Here is a 23,006-nt window from a genome sequence, read left to right as displayed (position 1 = left end):
CACCCCATAGCAATAACACTCCTTGATGGCAGCAGCCACCCCCAGCAGGATGCAGCCTGACACAGGCACACACACAAAAACGCTTTAGGAACAACTGAAAAAGACATGTTTGTTGACCAGGCCTCCAAATTCACTAGATCCTAAACTGATCAAGTATCTGTGGGATGATTCACAGAGGCCCCTCCCCTCAACCCATAGGACCCAAAGGCCCCCCCACTAACAACATTCTGTTGCCAAACACCACAGGACACCCTCAGAAGGCCCATGTCCATTCTCTGATGAGTCACAATGTTTTGAAGGCACAAGAGAGACCTACACAATATTAGGAAGTATCGGTGTAAAAATCCCACGTGGAACCTGTGACTTTTCAAGATCTGGCGGTGCATACAGTACCTCTTGTTGCCAAATTGCTTTTACAGTAAGAAATATAAAGCAAAGAAAGATTAAAGTCTTGCAAAGAGTGCAGATATTAAATTATGAAGTATACCTAAGAGAGACAGTAAAAAGTAAGAAAATATTAATTTTTTAATTAGTTTTTGTGATTTTTATCTTGTATGCATGGCCTAATTAGTGGATGCATGCAGCAAGAAATTTAAACAAGCAGAAATAAGACTAAATCCAAACGGTAGCTTATACCCTTGAGACTCATCTCCATGTTAGGTTTATTATGTTAACTTTTCGTAACACTTTTTGGTCTCAAATGCACTTGATTCTTTCTCAGAAGTCACTGGCAGAACTACAGTTGTCGTGCAGTTTGTAGAGTTTCCAGTCCATCTGATTCTGTGTCATTTCATTTCACTACCAGATGTGCTCTTTACATACTGAGCAAAGAAACATCAACACAACAACAGACACGAGTCAAACTCTTAAATGAAATAAATTTCTCTGACTGAATGCAAAGCTAACACACACAATTTAGAGACAAAAATTATTTGCAGTCATTGAATGCAAATATGATATTTCATTATATTTTGCAAAGAATTTAGAAAACTGCAACCTATAAATAATGCTGTTTAAATCCTTTCAGTTTATTTAAATGAATACCTTTATACAAAACATAAATGACATGTCACTACTGCTTTTTGCTTTCCCTTTTTCCAAATAACCGTAGGAAACCGAGCAGGGTGCACGTACACTTGGAAAAGTTGAGTTTCAAAATATTCTGGGACCAAGACTGTTGACAATCTATTTACCCACTCTCCGCTCAAGCCTGCCATTTGGGAGAAAATTACTGTTTACAATTACAGCCCATGAAATTCAAGTGCCTGATTGGGTTTGTGTGTGTGTGTACGTATGGTTGCGTGTGCCCACTCGACCTCGGCAGAGGGCAGGGCCCAGGTGTGTCGATCCGGAGGTTGAAGTTCTGCCAGAAAGGAAATGAGGATCTTAAGGACACTCGGCAGCTACGACTTTAAATTACAGCCTTTTCCAGATGAGCGACTGGACTCCAATCCAGTTTGTTCCACTGGAGTGAACAGCTATCCGTCTGCATCAAATATTCAAAGAATGGCCTCTGTATTCTGGCGAGATGACTACCTCAATCTTCCTTCCTCCCACTAATCTACGCCGCTTTCTCATCAATTTTTTTTGTGTGTTGTGGTTTTGTGATGTCAGCCTATCTACCTTAACTCTGTTTAGACAAAATCACATTTACGGAATAATGTCTAAAACTTAGAAACACATAGGAACCTTCGCAGGTCGATCAGTAAGTTGTGTCTCATCACATTGCTGCTCGCAGGCCTTTAAATTACCCTCCCCGTTTCCCTCTGATCACTGGACGAGCTGACAGGATGTGCCAGGTAGAATCCATCCAACGACAAGGCCTTGTTTCCTGCACGCTTTCTGAAGGACACGAGCTGTCCACTTAGCCAAGACGGAAATTGAACATCTCTTTTTCACAGAGAAACTAGTGCCTGCATGAGAGCAAGAGTGAATGCGTGTCAAACGAGACAGGTATGTGTGTGCGTGTGTGTGTGTGAATCTGTTTCATGTGATTGTGGTGCATTTGTCTGCGAGCGCAGATGACAGACAACAGATCAAGCAGAGAAGCGGAGGCACGGTGACTAATACCTGCGCTGAGTGACTGACAGCGGCGAACATATCACTACTCCTCATCTCCTGTGATAAATCTCATCTGTCTCATCTTAAAAGTGGAAGCGCTGTTTGGTGCAGGATCTAGGGTTTGGAGTTAAAAATCAATACTGAAGAACAGCGATTTTGTAGGTGTACTGCTGTGCAGTTTATGTCTTGCAGGTTATAATGACTTCTTCATAAGAGAAAATACCTCTCTTTTGTCAGTAATTTAGACATGCACTGATCAGGCATAATATTATGACCTCCTAATAGTGTGTAGGTCTCCCTTGTGCCTCCAAAACAATTGTGACTCATCAGAGAATGGACATGGGCCTTCTGAGAGTGTCCTGTGGTGTTGTTAGTGGGGAGGGCCTTTGGGTCCTGTGGGTTGAAGGGATGGGCCTCTGTGGATCATCCCACAGATGTGGGTGGTACATGTCTAAGTAACATCCACACGAATGCCAGGTATCCTGACTACACTAAATTTAACAAAAACCTTTCTTAATTTAATCATAATGAAAAGTTTGAGTCACACAGTCTTGCAGGTCTAAACTTTATGGACATCTCCTTGACCTGCTTTTATGACTTCCTCCACATCCTACTTCCAGGAGTACTTCTACGCTTGCACTTCTTCCGCATGAATGACGTGTCACTCTGACTTTTCAAGTGCCGTGTCTCTGCTGCTCGCTCTCTCTCTCTCTCTCTCTCTCTCTCTCTCGGATGACAGCTTGCACTGGGATTCTTCCCGATCCCTCTCTTCGGTCCCACCACGCACAAATAATACATGGGCACAATCATATGTTAATGTGCAAGATGTCTGCCTGTGCTGCAAAGTCATCAAAGTGGGAGTAGCAGCTCTGAGCTGAAGGAAGTTAAGATGGGACAGCTGGATCCATCACAGCCCTGTCTATTTTACCGCGCGCGCGAGAGAGAGGGGAGATGAAATGAGAGAAGGTGAGCGGAGGAGAAGACAGAGAAGGGCAAGAGAAAGCAATGCAAGAGTGTGTCTGGGAACAGGAGGGAATAAGGGATGCAAATGCATTCCAGGCTACATTAGAAACCACACACAAGGTGGTGTTTTAATTAGCTGGCATAATTATAGGTCACTGTTTGTGCTCATAGGTCTGTTGGCTGTGTTGCCTGAAAGGCGGCTTCAGTTTCTGGGATGCTAGTAGCATTACGAAGCAGGAATTTTGCTAGGGCTTGTTTGTTTTTTTGCATGCACATTTGTTTTGGCGAAATCATTTTAGACTGTCCTACAGGTGGCGATAAAGTGCCTGTATGCTCAGCACCAAAGAAGACAACTGCTGCTAGTAAACATGGATGTAAACAAAAAAAAAAAAGGCTTTGTAAATGCTGTAAATGGATCTAAATATGTTGGCACTAGGCCTGTAGCGACGCGTCGATGACGTCGACGAATCGACTTCAAAATTTCCTCGACGTCATATTTCTGCGTCGACGCTTCGCCACACACACGTGGGATACCAAAACATTTCAGAATGGAGGACGAAACAGCAACCTGCTCACACAACTCCCAAATAAGCCCTGCAAAAAGTCCCAATAAACGAAAAAGGACTAAAACAGCTCGCCCTAAATCATCTAGAGTATGGGAATACTTCAAATTCAGCCCGGTGAGGCTCGTATACAGCCCGTATACGGCCCGCGGGCTGACTCTGACCGGCCCGCGTAAAGCTTGTCATTTGTTTTCGACAGATCATCCAGACAGAACTGTGTTTTTTTTTTTTTTTTTTTTTTTTTTTTTTTTTGCGTGGTGTCCTCAGTTAGCATGCTAATGCCGTGTTAAACATGCTGCGGTTATTTGGCTATCGGACACTTTCAGTGTGTCTATATGTTAGCGTGTATGTTAACAGACTGGTGTTTAGCTGCTGCAGTGATGTTGTCATTTATAGTAGTTTTCTGTTAGCCGTGTGTGCTACCGTGGAACAGTAAGCTAACAGATTTAGCCCGTTGTCTGCTAACTGGCCTGCTAACTGGTTACAAAGACAGTGACGTTGGTCACCGGTACATCGTTACTACGTCTTTGTGTCAGAATCTCCGTTAACATATTTTAGTATTATTGGTCCACCGTATGAACTTCAGAGCGCCGCGCTGCCGTACCGATACGCTGAGCGGTTGCCAAGGCAACCTTGAGACTGACAAGTTGGGAGGAGGAGCTGATTGACGTTCCTGCTTGACGCACGCAAAATACCTGCGGGTCAGTTCTGATACATCGAAAATATTATCTTTTTGGTATTTTTTTGGTATTTATTTGAGATACATTATGGTTTTCATTAATCAAGCAACAGAAAAATAATCGTTAGATTAATCGACTAATCGATAAAATAATCGCCTGATTAATCGTTTAATAAATAATCGTTTACCCCCAGCCCTAGTTGGCACCAATACATATCTGCATCATCTGTTACGCTCTATACGTTAACATTATTCTGAATCTGAATCTGGGTCCAGTTTTGTCTCGTTGTGCGTTTTCTCTGTCCATTCCCCTCGCCGTCTGTCTTACTGGAGTCAGTGTTGGCCCCGTGTATTTAATGATTCGAGGGGCCGCCTGTTTTAGACAGCAGAGACGCAGCAATTAGGGGGAATAAATAAGAAAAAAGATAAACAAACATCAAGGGGGAGTCGTGTGGTGGCAGAGTGTGAGAAAGCAGCTGGAAGCAGCAGTTAATGGGGCTTTATCTGTCTCTTTACTGTAGTTGACGCGCATTCCTTTATTCCTCTCCGGGGATGCGGCTATCACTCCCTCTCTTTTTGCACTCTCCTCCCACAGTTTGTTGTTGTTGTTCCCGAGTTCTGTCTATTTTAGCCGTCCTCCAACCTTTTGCTCTTCCTGTCTGGCTTGTCTCTTTCTTTATTTCCCCCTCTGTCAGTCCACACAGCCGTGGCCTTTTATTTAGCTCCTTTGCCGCTGACCGTTGTGCCAGTGTTCACTGAGGAATGCACTGGGCAAATTGGGTTGTGGACATGTGTTTGAGAGGAATGGGTAGAGAGAAAATAGAGGGGATGTAGGCGATGTGGGGGATCCGAGCAGTCAGTACAGCAGGGCGGTTGTGTCAAAACCCTGACAGCCTGCCTGCCTCTCTGACTACAGTGGTGAGACTCGGAGGAGGAGGAGCAGGAGCAGGGGGAGGGTCTGAGTTGACGTGCTCTAACCTGTTATGACAGACTGCGCTGATGTGGCTCTGACCCAGCAGGAGGTTCCCCTCCTATTTTATTCTGTGTTCGATCAACCATCACTGCGAAGACCCACACGCCACTCGCAGCAGCTCCCTCCCTTGGAACCGCAAAAACTCACAGCCTGCTGCGGTAACAGTAGAGTGGGAGCCTAATGGCGTGTTCAGGCCACCGCTGAAAGAGCAACTAGCTCCAAGTCATTCTCAGCCGAAGCCAGCGGTATGAATCAACAAATAGATGCCCGACCCTTGTCGCTGCATGGTGCACTACAAAGCTGGCCTCGAGTTTCTGCAGCGCTCAGATGACACGGTGAATCACCAGCGAATCACGTGTGCTTGCTTAACCAGTTCATTTTTTTTGAACAGATGACGAGCATCTAAGCAACAGTTAATTCAATGGTAACTTTGAGCAATGTACCTGGCCACACTTTTATAATCTTCATCACTTGCAGTGTAAAAATCACATTAAGGGGAATAAGTGTCAGGGCTTTTGTCGGTCTAATTGCAACTACTTTCAGCTTGTAATACATTTTTTGTTGCGCTAACTGCTCTGTAAAATTGGCTTGTATTGAGCAGCTTAATGGCTGCCTTGATTGTGTTTACAGAAAAACACTTTTTTCAAGTGAATTCTCTTGTATGGGGGCAGCTGAGGTGGATGGTAGGCTACAGGAGGCTTTGACTACAGAGACTACATTTACTTTTGCTAAGGTTATGTAGCAACCATAATTTTAGCAAATGTTAACACGTACTAAGAGAAGCGATCCAATTAGACCAGTCCTTGCTGCTCTTGGGCAATCCGACTGCAAGTGACCAGCTTAAGTTACGTGTGTTCAGACCTGGCACTAACACGCGTCTCCAAATATGTCTCCAGGTGGCATTTTGACACGCATATTAATGCCTGGTCTCATTTGCGATCGGATTGCGCAGATTGTCCCTTAGAATTGAATTTCCAATTTTACTGTTTGTTTTTAAAGCTTTACATGGTCAGGCTCCTGCTTATAATGCCGATTTGCCAAACCCTAGCCTGAGATCACTCTGGCAGGGCTGTACCGAAATCTTGAGTGTTGACTAAAGGTGACTGCACCTTTGCTGTTTGGACCCCCATTTACCGTAATTTCCGTACTATAAGCCGCTACTTTTGTCACTTGCTTTGGACCCTGCGGCTTATACAACGGATATATGGATCCTTACAGCTAACGGTCACCAGGGGCGCACTATCATGGAAGCGCAAGAGCGAGACAGACAGTTCACGCCAGGTAACGAGAGCAAAACAAACCAAGTGAGCCCAAATGCAGTACGAGAGCTGCTTTTAAGTTAAAGGCGATCGATCTGGCTGACTTTTCTGGTATAGTAGGCTGGTTATTTTGATACAGTAAACGGCCGTGTTACTGCACCTTTACTGCTGTGTTGGCTGTTTTCGAAAAAGATGCTGGTTATTTTGTTGAGCAGCCGGGTTACTGCACTTTTGCTGCCGTGTTACAGGCAAGCACTATTACAAACAAATTAAATTTAGCCATTTAACGTTATTGCCGCGTTACTGCACTACTACGGTACTATGACTGCAGGAAGTGCACCGTTGTATTATTTGTGCACTGCACGAATGCTGTTTGTAATGTCAAAGATGTGAAAGTTTGATCGATTGGTTGGTTGATTGATTGAAAGATTTATTGTGTTTCTCAAATGTAAATAAATGGGACGCTTTGCGTTTCCAAACAGTCATTTCTGTCCTGACAATCCCCTCCGTGGTAGAAGAAACCCTTACGGTAATTAAACATTAAAACACCAGCGGTTTATAGTCGGGTGCGGCTTATATATGGAATCTGTATTTTCCCCAAAATTTTGCTGGTGCGGCTTATAGTCGGGTGCGCCTTATAGTCCAGAAATTACGGTAACTCCCTGTAAACTCACTGTCCTCTCATGCATCCCTTGTTAGTACTTACTTTTAATGTGTGTATTTGTTGTAACTATTTGAGCAATTTCAGCAAATTATTTATATAACACCTTTCAAACAAATGAAGATCTTATTATGCTGTAGCTTTTAAGTCACTGGGTAATATTTCTCAAGTCGCTTCCCTGTGTAATAATCCCGTACTGTGTCCGTCTAATATTGAAAGGTTGGATATTTTTGCATGAAACAAGTTGACAGTGAATAGTTTTTGGATTTGCATTTCTCATCACCTCGAACGCACAGCCTGATCTGTCTGGATAATACATAAACATATTATCCTCCCAGAGAATTACTATATAATCCAATCCAATGCAAATGGACCTACGGTTAGTTCATTACAGGATTTTGCGAAACTCCTCCTCCATTAGAGAATGGGTTTTACATTTTTTTTTTTACCTTCATCTACCTGAACAATATTCAGAGGGAGTTTTTTTTTTCTATGCTCCCCTTAAATCTGAGTTCATGACATTTATGTTCAAGCAGGAATAGTTTGGAAGCTTTCTATGATAGAGTAGGAGACATCTTCAGTCTTTTCAAAGTGAAAAATATGTACAAATTCATAGATCCTGGCACTTTTAGCAAGGGGGAAGCAGTAGATGCAAGTTAATATTTTTTTAAACACCCAATTATCAGACCCAAATTATTATTCAGAGCAGCAGATCAGTCTTTTTTATTCCCTAAAACATGTCTGGAGGTGATATTTAAGTATGTCCATAAATTAAAATCTGGTTGGAGGAGGACAGCCTGCAGAAAAGCCGAGGCCTCCAACGCAGCGTATCCGAGGCGCAGCGGGAAGCGACCAGGCGCGGAGTGGGAGTTGCGCGGAGCTGAGATCATTGATCAGCAGCACGCCTTATTGGCTTCGGCTGAAGTCTTTATCACCACGTCCCCTCCCACTTCCTCCCCCGGCCTCGCCTCGTAAATTCAGAGCAGCTAATTGGACATGACTGCGTTTATGTTCCAGCTTCATAAATTTCTTTCTCTGAAGGGAGGGGATCGATTTTCCTCGAGTGCAGCCTTCCGTAGCAGCATGAGCCTCTTCAAACATGCCCTCCCCTTCTCTCCACCGCGCCTCACCTGCCTTTTCCAGTCCACGATCCATCCTCTCACATCTGTGCTCCCAGTCACTCTCTCTCCAGACTGAACAAGTAATCTATAACTGACCTCCCCTGCAATCGTGCAGTAGGTGGGAATTGCAGGGTGCCTCTTTTCATAACCACAATAGTTCTTTCACACTTTATTTTTAATTTTTTTTATAAACAAATCCTTCCTCCTGAGCTAATTATCCGTCATTATCTAATGTAGGCAGCAAAAGGCCACAAATGCTTTAGATACACTTCCTAAATCAATCCTCCTTTCCTGTCTTTCCTCTCCGTCTCTTTGTAGTTTCTCAGTTTTCAGTCTTTTTTTTTTTTTGGACATGTCCCAAAATCCATTTAAAGGAGAAAACACTTTGTGCCGGAGCATCTAAGGGAACGAGGGACAGGAAATGTGTGTTTTGGGCTCTTCCATTCTTTTTTAACACAACACAAACACACACCTAATAGTACAGCCGCTTGCTAAATATGTTCATTTTCCAGGGGCCACTGGATGTTTCTGACCCTGGAAAAAAAAAAAGTGGATTAAAAACGTCCAGCAGACGTTTAGGGCATCCTAAATTATTCAAAGCAGAGGAATGACCCTGAATGTCTTTGCAATCCAAACCTTGTGTGCATTTGTTGTGTGTGTGTGTGTGTGTGCCATGGAGTGTATACAGAAATGTATGACCTCCCTGGTGTGTTTATGGGACAATTCCTTATTTCAGCACAGTTTGCTCTGATTTAAATATTGTGTCTTTTAGTTTGTGATCTGGATGAACGGAGAGACAGAGAGAGACACACAAGTAAATTATTTACACAGGATACAGTAAATGGCCATTGCGTGCGCTCCAAGCTGGCGCTCGGATTCGAGAGCGGCCTTCTGATTGGTCGGGCCGGGTCGTGTAAAGAGCAGCCGGCAAACACAGTCCCACTTTGAGGCACCCTCTCTCTGAAGTAAGTTCTGTGTGCACACGACCAAATGGCTAAATAATGGAACCCGGGCACATCCCGTTCTCCAGTCCAGACCTCACAGGGCTGTTCTCACGGTGAAGCCGAGACTGCTGAGAGCGAGAGAGCTAAATATTGGAACGGTCCAGGTGTGGGTTACATGCCAGCTGTGTAAAATGTACTGTTTTTGCTGGCTTTTCAAACCGCGGTGGTAATTAATATGAAGCTTTTATAGGATGCTGCCACCCTGGCTGTTTCCTGCGGTACTTAATGTGTATGAGGATAGGGCGCGGTTCGTAAATAACTGTCTTGCTCAGTTAAACAGGGCATGTCAGCCTCGTTTTAAGGGATGACTCAATCATTTTCAGTTTTATTTGGAGGGGTCACTTCACTGACTTGGAGTGAATCAACTTCGCTGCAGTGGATGTTTAAATGCAGTTCCCCTTCCCCTTGTAATTGTTTTATGTTGCTGTTGCAAGACTTAAAGTCAAACTGTAGCAGACTACACACCACATAAAGCCATGTTCAGACCAGAGCAAGCAATGAAGCAAAAGCACAAGAGGCAAAAGCTGCACTTCCTTGAACGGCCACTTGAGGCTAGCCTCAAAAGAGAGTCAATTCCCATAGACGGCAGCAGAAATAAACATGTTTACAGAGAGATACAAAAATGTTTCTGGTCTCTATAGATAATTTACTCCTTTCATGACAACTCTTTAGCATGTTTAAATTATATCAAGGCTTATGTATAATTTATTTTGTCGCTGCTTTGAGTGACTTGTGGGTGCCCTCACGGATCGCTAGCTGTCTGCCTCACCCGCCCTCCTCAGCTCCTCTCACCTTCCTCGTCTTTTGCCCAGTTTTTGAATAAGCCAGGCGTCAGGCACTGCCAAGATGGTGACAGCCAGAGATGCCACACTGAGCTTCAAAAACCATCTGCAGGAAACCTACTGTCTTTATATGCAGGCACTGGTCTGGACCAGTTTTGGCTCCGAACGGAGAACGTAGCCTGCTCTATTCCCGGCTTACATCAGTGGCAGGATAAAAGACAAATGGACAGCTGTTCAGCAAAAAGATGAACACGGTGCATCTTTCATCTGCAGCTTCTCTCATATTACAGCTGTATAAACCGCGGTGGATGGTTTTGGGAATCTGATAATCCTGATAATGCATCTGTTACTTAAACTACACTTTGTGGATGGCGTTTCATCACGTCGCCAGCAACACGCCCCCCTCCCTTACTTTTCTTTTTAAACCGAATGCATATAAATATATTTTTTAACACAAATTCAGCTCATTTTGTGCAAATTAAAACTTAATTTACACATCTCTTCAAGATAATCAGAGATACAGTTCAAATGTGGATTGAGTTCTCTCTGCAGAGTTGATTCTGTCAGAATCAACATCTGTAACTGTCATTCTTTCTCGGACAAACGGGGGTTTTATGCGTGCTCACAATTTCATCTACAGCTCCAGAAATCGTGTCTGTGTTTCGTATATACAGACGGAAATTAGACACTGTGCGAGAGTCCCGCGTCAGCAGTTTCACCTTGTTTTTTTCCTCTGCTCAACTCTACATGATGCTAATGAAAAGTTTTTTGCACTCTGAATAACATATGCTGAATTTTATCACCCACAAATAGATGCACCTTGAAAAGTCACTGACCACTGTGTTGGGTGACCCTCATTAATTCGTCCGCACAAGATGTATTTTACTGGCATTTGGCACCTCGTGGGCGGCCGTTTAAGACCGCGCGCGTCGGCGTCGTAATATCCGTGCGGCGCGAAATGATCCAGAAGAGCTGACATTGTTTTAGCGAAGCGGACGTGCCACTGCATCTTCCACTAAAGAGAGAGTCCAGCCCTGCCCCGTTGTCGGCTCTGGTTGCCCTGAGATCACTGCGTAACTGTGCTGGATATTAGTGTAACCTCCCTGCAGAGTCCTTAAAGCTCCTGAATGTATTTTAATGAACACTACAGCAAAGAGTAACACCTGGGGAGAGAGGAAATTGGGTGTGAGCTGGAGGGTGGGGGTTATTATACATCCTCCTCTTATTTAAAGGTATGAACGAGGAGGAGGAGGAAATAATGGGAGAAGGGAGGCAGTGGGAGAGATGAAAAAGTGATGAAGCGACAGAAACTCTGGGAAGACATGGGGTTTGGTGGGAGGTTCTTCCTGTTGTGCGATCCCCTACGGAGTCCTCAAACCCCCAAGGGTGATCTGGATATTTGTGGGATCTTTATGTCTGTTGTTGTGTTTAGCAGAACAATAAAAGCGTATTGAATACACTCAGGATACCAGAGATTTTTCGATCTCCGCAGATGTCCGCAGTTCGAACTTTAGAAACACGCTCTAATGTGTGGAGCCACATTTTTTTTTTATAAATTAGCTTTGTGCAAACACATTTGCAAACCTGCACCCCGAGGCCTTCACCCGTGTTCAGCCATGCATCATACAAACACAATTACTTTACACACTTTCTGTATCTGCAAGTCGCCTAAAAGTCACCAAAACTTACGCACATTCACAGGCGAAAGGCACAACAAAGCGCACGCCGGCCCGCAGTTGTAATGTGTGTGTGTGTTCTCGCATACCTATGTGTGTGAATTAAAGTCTAATTCCAGTGAGACCACAGAGGGGAGAGGATGCCTGCGGAAGAGGAGCCGAGCTGGGATCATCTAGAGGACAAGGGTTAATATAATTATCCTGCTAAAACCTTGAGACTGAAAGAACATCATTAGTCATAGCAAGAGGAGAGTTACCCGAGCCGCGGGCCAGGAGAGAGGAGGCGAGACGAGGAGACGGGGAAGGGGGAAGGAGGAGGAGGAGGAGAGAGCTTCAAAACTCGCCGGGGCAGTTAACAATTAGTGCAAGGTCTAAAACTTTGGGGGCAACAACAACAACAACAACAAAAACCTGAAAGGACAGTGTTCAGAAGCACTCTGAGCTGTAGCAGGAACCGTTTCGTTTACTCACTAATTATGATATTTTTCTTAATAATCCCTATAGATGAATTACCTATGGTAAAACGGTTTAGGAATAAGATTCATGTCTGAACTAAACACATAATAAGTACTCTTCTGTAGCTAATGCACAGTTCAAGTTTGCAATTAATGAAATGACCTCTAAGGTTTTGTGCTGATTCCATTTGAAGCAGTAGTTCCTGAAGGATTCAATATATTCTAATAATAAGGAAAATAAAGCTTTCAAACATGTTGTTTAGCGCCAAAAGCAGAGCTCTTCTAAAAAACTGCGGCCAGTGAACTCACCGATCAGTTAAACTGCACAATGCTGATCCATTCATTTCTGTTTGGGATGGTGGGAAAACTGTATGCACATCGTATGACTTAAATAAACCTAGCCTAGAATCTAGACGCGCCCCTAGCGGCAGCAAATTACATTTGCTTCCAGGGGCAGTCTCGTTACTCTCCGTTGACTTGAGATTTCGAAAAATCCAAGATGGACCGGGCCAATCACGAGTCGGTGGGCGGGCTTAACATGATGACGACTGACCTGCGACCATAAGTTCCGTGAATCACGCGTGAATTCCCCATCCTGCTAGAACTACCAGAGCGATGGCTGCTGCTAGCGAACAACTTTCTTTCGAATCGGCTTTGGCCGCCGCTCTGAAAGACTTGAAGTTAAGCTTTTCTCTGAGAAAAGAACAAGAAACTGCACTGAGGTCGTTCTTACAAAAAGAAGGATGTATTTGGAGTTTTGCCAACCGGATACGGCAAAAGTTTGATCCACAGCTTAAAAATGATTAATGCAGGAGAAACTCAACCTGTAGGCGAACTCATAAAAAAAAAAAAAAAAAAACAGGATGCAACAAGAACTATTTAATATCTATTAGGATAAGTTTTTTCCATAACACATGCAAGGAACTCTCTTTTCCGTCGCTCTGACTACGTCACCTTCTTCGTTGCTCTGATTGGTTGTAGCGCTATCCTATTGCATGGAGAGGGGAGTTTGAAAGACAACCGTTTATCCCACCCCTCCGGTTGAGCCCTGTCTATGGAGAGTGCCCAGACCCTACATTTAATGTGGGTCTGGCTCGTCAGGCTACTTGAAACCCCAACTGTGGCTGAAACTAATGATGATGATCATTGTCATCTATCATCTAATAAATCAAGCGTTGCCTTTAAGTCACTTGTTAATAATCCTAAAGCTTAAAGGGATAGTTCGGCTGAACTTCTGTGCACGGGGGTCAGCTGCACCACATGTTAAAAAATCAATATCAGTTCAAGTGTATGCTATATTTAGATCATTTTCATTGCTTTATCTTTCTGCCTGACAGCCTTTTTCCGAGGGGGAACTTAAGCCGTCATATTTCTCTCTTCGAAGCAACCGGACTCCATTGACAAGAACTGTAATTTTACCTCGCAGGACACGGGACTTGCTGGTGTACCGCTGCTTCGATTTGTTTGTGTTATTATGTGACTTTTGGTGTTTTAACCCATCGGTTATAAGACACAGCGGTGATTACTTTATGCTCGCGTGCAATTAAGCAGCTGATTAGGTGATGGTAATAAATAATTGGAGACACGGTCAGCAAGTAGTAGAGATGACACAGAGACCGCTTATTGGTACGATTCATTATCACGGCACGAGCCTGCGATTCGCTCTTGACCTTGAAAAGAGCCGTCGACAAGACGGTATCTTGTTACAGAGCTTTCCACCGGACTGGTCTACATCAGCAGATCAAGTTGACTCTTCAGCAGATTAAGTGCAATTTTTTAAGGCCGCATAGACGAAATGTAAGGACAGGGATCAAAATAATGGAGCTGGGGAGAAACGAGTTAGGGGAACTTGAAACTTGATTTTCCCCTTATCCAGAAAACATTAAAAAATGGCAACTGGACTTGTAGATTTTTTTTGAGAAGACGTTTCGCCACTCATCCGGGTAGCTTCTTCACTTCTAAGGGACTGGTAGGGAAGTTGAGGTTAAAGTTCTGGGTTTGAATCCATCGGTCGACTGGGGCCGTTCTGTGTGGAGTTTGCATGTTCTCCCTGTGTCTGCATGGGTTCTCTCCAGGTACTCCAACTTCCTCCCACTGTCCAAAGAAATGCTGGCCGTAGGTGTGAGTGTGATTGGTTGTCTGTCTCTCTGTGTGTTAGCCCTGCGATAGACTGGAGGCCTGTCCAGGGAGTACCCCGCCTCTCGCCCAATGACAGCTGGGATAGGCTCCAGCCCATCCGTGACCCTCCAGAGGACAAGCAGTTACAGAAAACGAATGAATGAATGCTGCTAGTTTTGGTGGAGCTACATTTCTTAATTAATCATTTAATAGCCATTTTTGGTTTGCGGTTCGAACACGGGTTTTTGCATCTTAGTCTAAAGTCTTCAACAGTGTCCACATCATGATAATTCCTGCTGTCTTGTTTAGCTGGATTGAAAACTTGCAAAAATCTCCACGGCCCATGACAGGACATCACCGCGGTAAAAGGGAAGTTCTCTGACATCAAACGGCGACTGATCACAGTGTGTGCATATTGACGAGCACATGGGCTTCTCTTCCGTTTCTGACATCCGGACTCCAGTTGACGAGTTGTTTATCGGTACCCATCTACGTGCTAATAATGACAGTCCCGCGGTAAAGACGCCGGCGTGCTTTTGAACGCGCCATGCCTGTAATAATGCTATGCTAATTAATGTGGCTGACGGAGAACAAAACCATCCTTCCAAGGACACCCTCCCTCTGCCTCATGTTCTCCCACTTACAATTCCCAGCATGCCTTTCAGCTTTAAAGCACGCTTGCGGTATCAAGAGATTCCCCCCTCTCACCAGATGCTGGGTAAAGGCGCGGTGCCCGGCTCTTGTGGGGTGAATTCTTTATTGTGTTTGTGAATTTAAAAGCATATTCATGGGTTGAGTAAGAGGGCGGGGTGGGAAGGTGGAAGAAGAAAAGCAAAATCTATCGAAGAGGGCGGGGATGGAGAAAAAAAAAAATGTTCATCTGTGAAACAAAAGACGAGGAATGAAAGGAAAACAGGTGAAAGCGCTGACTACGACTTTCTTCCCTTCTGAGGGGAAATAAACTGTGATTATCAAATCGGTTACAACCATTGTGTCATAAATCTTCGCATATGAGAGGAACAATGACACATTCCTCATTGCGGTCCCTCAGCTTTCTGCATGCCTTTCTTTTCTGGGGAGGGCTCATGAATGATTTAAAAAGTGATCTGTTTCCGAGCCTCAGCTGCCTCGGAGGGCGATAACTCAGAAGGGAGGAGTCTGAACGGGGGTGGGAGGGGCCACGCGAGAAGTTTTCCATGTTCTCCTCAATGCACATCAGGAATAGATGGTAAACTTCATTCATGAGGGGAAAAACATGACAGTGTCCAAGCAGTTTTCCCATCAAACGTAATGCAGAACAGGAAAATACGCAGCATATGTGGGGAGACTGTGATACTCCGCTCTGTGGTGGCCGTGCGAATAATATTTACCGAACATCACTCCTTACATCATTCATCACAAAATCACACACCCCAGCTAGTCCCATGAAACTAGAAGTTAATCCATCATCTGCCTCCCTTTTTTTTTTTCTCTCCCTCTCCCCACTGATCCAGGCTTATACCTCCCATCCCCTCACCTTCACTCTGCAAAGGGCACAAAGGGAAAACTTTGGTATAATTCAAAGATAGTGTGACAGTCTCCAAAGTCAAACTCACCCTACATAGATAATCAAGACACAAAAAAGGCCGGAGGGGAGGCATCTGTACTTTGTAGTCCAGTGGAGAAGATGGACAAGCCCCGAGGCCGCAGAGATTCTTCACTATCCGCCCTGCCGTCCTCATTCATACTTCCACTACGCCAATGAACCTTTGTAAGAGTCGGATTAACCACTGAGAGCTAATCAGGCTCTAATTAGTCTTTCCCCCAGGATGCAGTGTGTCTGCAAAAGTGCAAATGAATGTTTGAGATTTTCAAGTTTAAATGAGTGCATCTGAGCTGTGATATATTTATATATAGTTCATAAATGGTTGGTGAAAATGATTGGGTAGTCTTTAAAAGAAAATGTAACAATCGTGCAGTTCTCATCCAAACCTGGAACCATAACTTAATTCTCAGCAGGGCTTCCGTCCAAAACCTCCCCTGCATTAAAACAACGAGGAGAGTTTCATTTCAAGTACCAATGAGGAGGAGGGTACAAGTTGCTTGCACACTAATATTCCACTGTTGTTCTGGTATATGCCATTTTTATTTTTTTTCAAATGTTTGATATGCTAATTTGTATTTCATGAGCTTAATTTGAAATATTCATCTTGGAAAGACAACAGACGGATGTCAAACAAATGAAAGATGGAGGCTGTGGCTCACCTGGTCAAATAATTCTAAGCTGAGGTGGAAAAACTTCCGCAAAACAAAAATCATGCTGCATGTAATGGTAATATTAGTGGCATATTCACGTTCAATAGCGATAGAAACTGATAAGAATACTGTCCTTTTTCTAAAGACTGATTTAAAACACTGCGGGACATAGACGGCATAACTAACGCACATAGCCACTACTGGCAACTGAAACCTTCAAGAAGACGAGTAATACAAATGTTTGTGTCTCCGAAGCTCCTCAGTTAACCTCAGTTAACCACAGCTACAATGTCGAATTGACGCAACTGTATAAACCGCACATAAGTAGGGACAAGAACCATTAAAAAAGGTACCAGAGGTGATAACGCTGCATAATTAGCCTGGAAGCCAGCCGGACTTCGCCCACCCACAAAAGTTCTGCTGCAAAAAATTGGTCTGGAGTTGCTCCGTTTGGAACTGATTATGGTCTGGCAAAGATCTGCTTAGGCAATTAAATCGTTTGGCTGGGTTTTATAAAGTGAGAGACAGAAGAATAACAGCGACATAGTCATACAGAGCGGTGGAGCTGAATTTGTTTACAGCCAGAGGTGGCAAGTAACGAAGTACAAATACTTCGTTACTGTACTTAAGTAGATTTTTCAGGTATCTGTACTTTACTTGAGTATTTCTTTTTCTGACGACTTTTTACTTTTACTCCCTACATTTGTACACAAGTATCTGTACTTTCTACTCCTTACATTGGAAAAACAGGCTCGTTACTTTTTTAACCTCCACGAATGACAAGACATAAAAGACGTGACATGATGGGACCGGACACGACTAGACCATCAGACTAGAGAAGGAAAGTCGACGATACGCTTCCTGTGTTCTTCTTCTACTGTTTTGAACAGGCAGCCTGTTGGTTAGTTTGAGCTCTGCTGCCACCTAGTGACTGGAGGCGTGCTTATCGTTCAAGCATCAATAAAGACAGTAATACTGAAAGTCCACCTGACCCCACTATTTGAGAACTACTGGTCTAATGTGAAAAAAAATAATTCATGTATGGTGTGGTTTCTGTTGCTATCATTGCTTTTTGAGGATTTTTTGGAAGCTAGTTTACAACGTTAGCAATGCTATGGAAACACACCGTTTTGATAGTTTATAGCTAACACTAGCTAGCGGTTTAAAAACAACAACCCAGTAAAACTCAGTTTATTATTAAAAATGATCCAAATGCTCATGCAGGAAATCTGGCCAATTAAGTCTAGATTATTCTGCTAGAACTTTTTCATTTTGCAAAATTATCAACGGATGAATTGTTTCATTAATGGCAAAATCATTTTTACTTTTTACTTAAGTACATTTCAGAGCCTGTACTTTCTTACTTTTACTTGAGTAAAGGAGTTGAATCAGTACTTTTACTTTTACCAGAGTATTTTTTTACACAAGTATCCGTACTTTTACTTAAGTACAGAATGTGAATACTTTTGCCACCTCTGTTTACAACACAATGAGTCTAATTGGTTGTAGGAATATTCAATTGCTTTTTTTTCTCTGTGTCAGTTGAGACACACCCCATAATGAAATTCAAATGATGTGTTACTCGACTCTTATCCTGATATGAATTGAGTCTGGCAACGCCAAAATTGGTTTCTTTGAATAATTTTGCAATTCAGTTACGTGAGGGATTCCTCCATGTGGACCAAGGAAAAGTTTTACTGGCGTTACCATAGCAGTTGTCTATGGACGTCCTCTTAGCAGAGTGTTGGAGCAAACACACATCAGAGCAACGTGCAAATGCAGAGAGATTGCATTGTGCTCAGAGTATTTTGAGATATATTTCTTGACATCTGATCTGATCTGACCTTGTCTTTTCATATTCTCAGAACGCCACGATTCATACTGATATTGAACATGTGGTCCTCGAGTGCTTTATGTAATTTAATCACATAAAGCAAGGCTCATGTAACCACCCGGCAAGCTGAACGGTCATTTCATTGAGTCTCCTCCAGCTATTTTAAACTGGCCAGCGAACCTGAAGTGTTTTAAGAATGAACTTGTCCAATCACTGCTTTCATTCACACCTAAAGAATTGGGACACTGGCATCTGATCACAGTCGAGGCAGATCTGAGATGACACCAGGTGTTAACGCCAAGGCCCACGTCCAGATAATCTCTTGCTTAAATTTCCTTTGGTCTTTTGCAAAATCTCTCAAATGTGTCTTTTAAAGGATTTTGTTTTAATGCATAACCACGTTTTCGGATAATATTCACGTCCACGGTTGCATTTCACGAAGCAGAAATATTGTCATTTGATTACAAAAAAAATTACAAAGGCCTTCTGCCGCGCCAGCTGCCCGGACGACGGAACCGCAAACAAAGACGAAATGGAGCAACATGAAAGAACGCTTCGACCATCGTCTCCGCTCTCTGCAACATGTTAATGAACGCCGGGAAAAGTTTTGCGTGCCAGTCTGTCTGTTTCGAGGCTGCGAGGAGACGGAGAGCCGAAAACCTCACGGCACATTAGCTCTGTCAGCAGGGGGGAGGGGGGGAAGGGGCCACAGACACGCGATGGATAAATGAGTCAAGCAGGCATGAAACAACATGACCACGTTAAAAAACACCCTGTATATCATTAGCATTCAGATGGCTTACATCCTGCCAGGTCAGCCCTTAACTAATTTTCACTACTGGAAAGTAATTACTTGTTAGTAGGAGACGGGGCTTTTAGACAAGACTGGGCGTATAAAATGTAATTACAAGTTAAATCCCTGAGAACTAAACTACGACATTGTTTTATACTGAAAGTAGCAGTATAGAAGTAGTAGTAGTGTTGATATTATTATTATTACTCCTTCTGGACTTTAAGCCAGGCTAGCTGCTGGTAATCCGCCCGTCCACCACTTTGATCCAGGCTGAAATATTTTACCTCTGAGGGATTTTTTTTTTGACATGTTATGCTTTCCACATGATAAATCTAATGACCAGTGGCGACTTGTCAATGCAGTGTGCTGTGGCCCCCTTGCTGTTACCTCTAGAGACGGGAGGCCCACTTAAACCTGTTAAACATAAATGAATTATATATCGCGTGATGGAATAACCAGCAGTCATGTCAGCGTTTATTTAAAGATTGCTTTCAAAGTGCGTTTGCGTTCGTTTCTATTTGAGTGCCGCATGTGTTAATGGTGCCGGCCCAAGGAGTGTGAATGAAGACCCTTCAGCCTTTAACCTAATGCTGCTCAACGTACATTTCCTCCTTTGCCATTTGTCCTGTTGTCTGTAGAAGAATTACATTTTAAAAAAAAAAGCAATACTGACTGCATCAAAAACTATTATACTGATTTTAATAATGTTTAAAGATACCCCAAATGCATCAACATCTGATTTTTGTTTCATTAGCTGCTCGGTGGGACTGTTACCCTACCCTCCGCAATGGAAAGATTATCAGTAATGTAATATCATATATGTGTGTGCTGAAGTTTTTTCTCTACCCCTTACTCAGCTGACTGACATGGAGCAGTAAGAAACACTCAGACTATTTGGCTTCTCTTAAATGTCATCTCCCCCCCCCCATCAACCAATCAAATCAAATTGAAGAGTCGCCCAGATGAGAACCCGATGCTGCAGCGATTATGAGCGAGGAGAAAAACGATGCAGACTCTGACGTCTATCTCCTCCTCCTGCTCCATCTCCTTCCCTCCGTCTTGGTCCTAATCCACTTAGTTAGCTCTTCCTGAGCTTAGAGACTTTCCGTTATTCCATTATAAAGACCCGGCGTACGACCTGCTGCTTATTTCATTAAAAAGGCCCAATCCATGACCCCCACGTCTAATCCATAATGGCTACTAGAGGCTGGTGGCCGCGACCGACCTGCTATAGGGCCACAGTCCCGACGGGGCGGCTGACAGATAGGACAGAGGGAATCGGGGATGGAGAGATGGACGTCCAATGAATGAGGGAGAGTTTGAGAGCACCGCTTATGAGTGAAGCTTCCCGGTGAATAGGATTTCACTGATGTAAATGATGATGGAGCTGAGGCTTTTGCTGCTCTATCTTTGATGGTCGGAGATGGCTTTCACATAGCCCATCAGAGATATGGAAATGGCCGCATCTAAGGGTTGAATATAGCCTGTAAAATGAACACAGAGCCCAGGGCTTTTAAAACCCTTAACACCTTGGCTTAGGGTTTATATCGTAGCGAGTTCTTCAGCTCATTACAGCTGACCTTGTGAGAACTTTGCAACTCAAAGCGTGTGCGATGCCGAATTACATAATACTACTCTATTGACTGTGTTTGATTTGACTTTGCCTGTTTGACCTTCTCCACTCCACACTTCAAAAATACTCGCTCCACCTCTAACGCCCTCTCACGACGCGCTCAAGATCCAGTCTTGCTGGAGTGTTTTCATCGCGTCCACAAATCTAAATTTACAGCCTCCCTCCCATCAAACCCGGCTTGCCGGCGTTTGCACTTAATGTCCGATCGGGTTACGTAGTTATTGATAAAGCAGCACTATTTAGCCCTGAGTACCTGACTTCCCGCATACCTGCGCCAGCTTTTTAGAGCCTCAGTCACTCCCGACAGTGCAGTGTCAGATAAAAGAGACGCGTCCCACGGAGGTAGCGTCCTGTGCTGGTTGATGTTTAAAAGGGCTTGTTTTGCCGTCTCTGTCCAGGCTCAGTTCAGGTCATTAAGAACAGTTAACTAATAATAATTACTTTTGACTGGGCTCAGTCACAGAGCCACAGCTAGAGGCTTGGGGATATACAATACGGTCAGGAAGTGACTACAACCCTCTCTCCATCGATAACACCAGCGTATCTCATTACTGTGGCGACCTGCGGTACACTGCTGCTCAGTCTTGATCATATAAAACCCATTTCAGTGCGCTGTCCCCGCCGGAGCACCAGCGGAGTGGAATATTCATTATTCAAATTTTAAGCATTGGAAATCCCAATATGTTACTAAGGCCAGATGAGATGAGATGAAATAGCTTAGCCTTTTGTGCAGGGAACATTGACTAATCGTCTCGCTCCCCAAAATCAATTTCCCAGCCGTAAGCATCAGACACTCTTGATTGTACTGTACTGTTGAGGACCCCCCCATCACTATCACCTAATACTCCTCCTGGCTGCTCAGAATAACTTATTGATTAGTGATTATGTTACGGGAGGTGTGGGTGGCCGGGGCGGAAGACGGACTGGCCTCAGTCATCTCCACAGAGCTAAATTTGGGTCCTCCGTTACCAGATCCAACACATACTGACACTATCACCCGCTGCCATCGGCTCTCTGGATGAGCACAGAAATTTGTCGCGGTGGTAATGGAGTCATGGATGTATTCATGTGAAGAAGCAAAAAAAATAAAAAATTGCCACTTTGTTGTAGCTTGTTTGCGGCAAAGTGGCACAGCAGGGATTTTTAACTCGCAGCAGAAGCGCTCAGATGTTGTGTACTTTGCCGACAACTAAATTAAGAAACGGGCGAGAATATTTCAGCAACAACAACAACGGCCGATTATTAAATCCTCTGGGTTCGGCGGAGGCCTCTTGCGTGGTGATGGACTGTTTCACCCCCAGGGTATTGGGCTGATCGCTCCCTCTCTCTGATTCTGTGCTGAGCCTGAAAAGTGGCTGTGATCAATACCTGCAGGCCCTTTCCACACTGCCAGAGGGCTGTTTGTGTATGTGTGCGTTTGTGTGTGTGTGTGTGTGCTGTGTCAGCATCCACTCAGGACTTCATCAAACATCCCCCATACCTTGACTCCACATGCGCACACAGACGCCCACATCGGTCAACGCCCCGCTCAAGCCGCCGCTCATTTTCACTTTCCCCCCCCTCTCCTCTCACTCACACACACACACACATAAATTCACACCTCCTTCCTCTCCCTTTCTATGCCATCCCAACAAGGATGTTAAATACCATTCAAATGTCAGCCGGCCGTATTGATTGGAATAATAATTCTGAAAGGTAGGAAAGATGGCTCGTTGATGCTAAGCAGGTGCATGACGGCTCGAGCATCGTTCACTGTCACAAAGTTGCCATGTAAGGGTTCCCGGCTCCTCTGGCAGGATGCGCGCGGTGGTTTACGTTAGACCACCGAGGCCTTGTGTTTCTGCCATTAATCATTGTCCTCACAGGCCAGCGACAGGCAGTCCAGGATTCATGCAGAGAGAGAAAGAGGGGGGGGTCATTTTAAATACCCCCAGATCAGAGTGGCTTTGTGCGAATGTATGCGTATGAATGTCAGATCAGAGCGTATGTTCATCACCGGGCGGTTTTCCTTATCTGTCATGTCTGAGTGAAGGAAAAGATGAAAAAATAATACTGAAGGACATGCGCAAAATATGATGTGTGGTTCAGGCTTCTGTTCCCAAAAGACTGATTGCACAGAAACACTTACTGAACGCATTGTTTGCAAAAATAATAAACTAATAAATACACGTAGCACTTGTTAGCACAAAATTAGCA

General features: G+C 44.0%; 1 protein-coding gene across 1 annotated transcript in view; it reads right to left on the bottom strand.

The window, feature by feature from the left end:
- Window positions 1-23,006, bottom strand: part of ntng2b (netrin g2b) — a gene marked incomplete at its 5' end in the record, with an annotated part of 65,048 nt that overhangs the window by 27,599 nt on the left and 14,443 nt on the right. The window lies entirely within an intron of this gene.

The sequence above is a fragment of the Chelon labrosus genome (assembly GCF_963514085.1).
Source record: "Chelon labrosus genome assembly, chromosome: 22".
NCBI classification, from domain to species: Eukaryota; Metazoa; Chordata; class Actinopteri; order Mugiliformes; family Mugilidae; genus Chelon; species Chelon labrosus.
The sequence above is the reverse complement of the archived record's forward strand: the minus strand, read 5'-3'. Positions and strand labels throughout refer to the sequence as shown.